General features: G+C 50.4%; 1 long non-coding RNA gene across 1 annotated transcript; it reads right to left on the minus strand.

Annotated features, from left to right (window-relative positions):
- Window positions 1-802: 802 nt before the first annotated feature.
- On the minus strand, window positions 803-3,026 carry LOC148217822 (uncharacterized). The gene is made up of 2 exons (XR_015800715.1): window positions 2,090-3,026; window positions 803-1,772 (listed from the first exon to the last, which is right to left on the minus strand). It is a non-coding gene; the product is annotated as an uncharacterized LOC148217822 (long non-coding RNA).
- Between the last annotated feature and the right edge of the window lie 239 nt (window positions 3,027-3,265).

The raw sequence follows: 3,265 nt of genomic DNA on the forward strand, positions 1-3,265 counted from the left end.
TTGGGAGTTAAATGTATGGAATTACACAAATCACAGCAACTGGCATCACCCAGAGGGACAATCCAAGGCCCAAACAATTCCTCCACAGTCCACTCTGGGAAAAACACCCTGTGCCTGCCAGGAGCTCTGACCCTGCTTTTCCTACCAGCTCCTGAGCAGTGTCAGGGCCACCACGACGCCTTTAAAATCCAGATAAACCCCAAATCCTACACAGTGAATAATCCAAAGAAAGTACTGAATTGTTGTCATTAAAAGCTCAAAACTCATTAAGAATTCTATGACAACAGTGTAATGGACTCCCAGGAACCTCATGAATGCTCTCAGTTTCATTTTTGTGTATTTTTACTCCCTCATTTGGCAGCTTGTAAAACTTATCCTGGAATTCAGAGGTCAAGCAGGATCGACTTTGGATTGACCTTCACCTCTGTTCCCACTTTGTGCAAACACAACTCGTGCCCAGGTGGGTGAACTCATCACCTCAGCTTTTCACTCCAGAGTATCCCCTCCTTATTTCCCTGTAGATGAACTCAGATCCACTCCTCACCTCCACTGGTCATCCAAGCGTCCATTCTGTTCCCCACAGGCCCTGGTGGCCCCGGGGAGCTCCCTTGGCCTTTCTCCTGCCCCTCTGCAGCCCGAGGTCGCTACACAAACAGTTCTTGTGTCCCCTCTAAATGACCCCGGGTTTTCTGCTCAATGAATGGCATGACCCGTGCCCACTGCTCATGATTCACCCAACCAAAATCAAGAGCAAATGTTGCTTGGGCTTTAAGAACTTGAAATAACTCTGAAGCAAAAGAAATCACCTTTTTCTTCTGGTTTTTATTTTTATTTTTTCATTTAAGATGCTGGACTTGCCTCTGTGGATGTGTGCTGAGCTCTCACTGCAGGGGACTGTCAGGCCTGAATGGCTGTGAGTTCGTGTTCTTCTCAGTAGGGAATCAGAAATTATTCTTAGACCATAGAATTGTTTTCTGAAACCTTTCCCCTTTCCTCTTTGTGCCTTTGAATTTTTCAGCTGTTCCCTGTTGTCACTTCCCCTGCCTGACTTCTGTGCAGCTCCTAGCTGGGAAAAACTGGGAAAACTTAGGGGGTACAGAGGTGGAATTTTTGGCTGGATTTTTCTAAAATTTCTAATTTTGCTGAACTTATTTCCCCAGTGAGAAGAGCACGAACTCACAGCCATGCAGGCCTGACAGTCACTGCGGGAAATCTGACACAGTATTAATAAGTAACCTTTCCTGAGAGCAGTCACCACCCCAGTCCTCCAGCCTTGTCAAATGTTTGCAATGAATGGACCCAAGTTCTAATCCTTAATCTAAATTTATGTCAGCTTTTGTTAGAAAGATACTGGACAGTAAATCATACAAGAGAATTTAAAAATTGCACAAAGAATAACCGGCCCAGACCAAACCCAACTGCCCCCATCACCGCTCCACCCCAATTTTGGGAGAAACAGTGATACAGTTTATAAATACTCTCCTTCCACACTATTCAGTCCTTCACCGCACATCCCCAGAGAGGAGTCCCTCAGACCTTGCTCCCCTGAACACCAGGAGAGCTGGAGTTTCACCCAGATCCCACATTCCCATGGCAGTTAATCCCAGCAGGGAGGCAAAGAGGAACCCTGCATCCTCTGACATAGCCCACAGCACGGGCAGCACCAGGAGCCCTCCAGGCTCAGACCTCTGGTGCTGAAGCCTCTGGGCTTTGGCTGATCAAACACCACAGCTCTTGGCAAAGATGCCAGGAGAGTCGTGATTCTTCCTGTCCTGAAAGAGAGGAGGAAAAGAAAATTAAGTCGACTGCAGAAGGATTCCAGCTCTCAACTTCTGCTCTGATTCCTCACTCTGGGGTTTTATCCATGACAAGTGACACCAATTCAGAGTGCCCTTTTCCAGCATTTTTATTCCTAACTATTAAAAGGATGCTCATTTCTCTTATTGTATTCTTTGCTTAATTTTATTAGCGGCATTTTCATCCCAGACCCCACTTGTCAGTTCTTCAATCCTTTAGCACTGGACTTGGCACAAAGGGATACCCGTGGTGCTGCATCACAAGAAATCCCAGAGAGAAACCCCTTCCAAACCTGACGGAGAAAGCTTTCAAGGCACTCCAGAACACAGACAGCTTTTCCTGCCTTGTCAGGCCACACCAATTCTGTCCCATCCACCTGAACTGTGCAGGTGAGGAAAAGGCTTTCCTTGCTCCTCGGGAATCACTGTCTGAGACCACGGATGTCCATCCTGGGCAGCACCTGGAAACAACGTGGGAAAGGCAAAATGAGAGTGTTTTCTATCAGAAAATTACTACTACTAATAAAAATAACAATCAGAACTTCTGGACAAATTTAGTAACATCACTTTGATATGAGAAATACAGGCCATGCCCATCCTTGTAGCCCAGGTGAAAACAGGAAGGAGAACTAGAGGAAAAGCAGAGTCCCTTATTTGATCTCTGGACACAAACTGAGGCCTTTTCCCTGTGAAACCAAACTCACCCTTCCAGGGTTCCTGAGATCAGCTACGAGGAGGCTTTTGGCACTCCAAGAGCAGCTGGGTCACAGCTGGATGCGGCTTGGGTCTGGGAGACACCGTGCTCCTTCTGGAATTATAGCACGCAAATGCCTGCTCCTGGCCCCGGGCCCGGAGATAAAATCTGTGGGGTTTTTCCCTGTGCAACATTGTTCACCCCTCCCAGGTTCCTGAGATCTGCACAGAGGAGGCTTTGGGCACCCCAAAGGCAGCCAGGGTTACAGGTGGGGGCAGCTTGGGGCTGGGAGAAATCCTCATCCATTTGGAATTTTATCAGGCAGAAACCTGGCTGGGTGCACAGGTCTCTGGACACGACCAGTGGCCCTTTCCCCTGTGAAACAAAACTCACCCTGCCAGGCTCCTGAGACCACTTAGGAGGAGGGGTTTGACTCTCCAAGAGCAGTCGCAACGAGAGATGCTCACACAGAAGGCCATGCAGAAGAGGAAACGAGCGCACCCGCAGCCCCCCAAGGCGCGCCCCAACGCCCCAGACCCGGCACTGCCAGCTCGGGCAGTCCCATAAAGCATCCCCGCCTCCGCAGCGGCGGGACAGGCGGGGCCCGGGGTCCCGAGGAAACCGAGCGTGCCCGGAGGCGCGGCAGGACGGCAGCGCAGCGCCGCCTGGCGGCGGAGCAGGAGAGCAGCGCCGGGCCCCATGGCAGTATCGGTACCCGTGCGCCCCCTGCTGTCCGCGGCGATGCAGCGCCCGATGCCGAGTTCCACGCCCGTGT

The sequence above is a fragment of the Sturnus vulgaris genome, unplaced genomic scaffold, assembly GCF_052056855.1.
Source record: "Sturnus vulgaris isolate bStuVul1 unplaced genomic scaffold, bStuVul1.hap1 Scaffold_2150, whole genome shotgun sequence".
In the NCBI taxonomy this organism is placed as follows: domain Eukaryota; kingdom Metazoa; phylum Chordata; class Aves; order Passeriformes; family Sturnidae; genus Sturnus; species Sturnus vulgaris.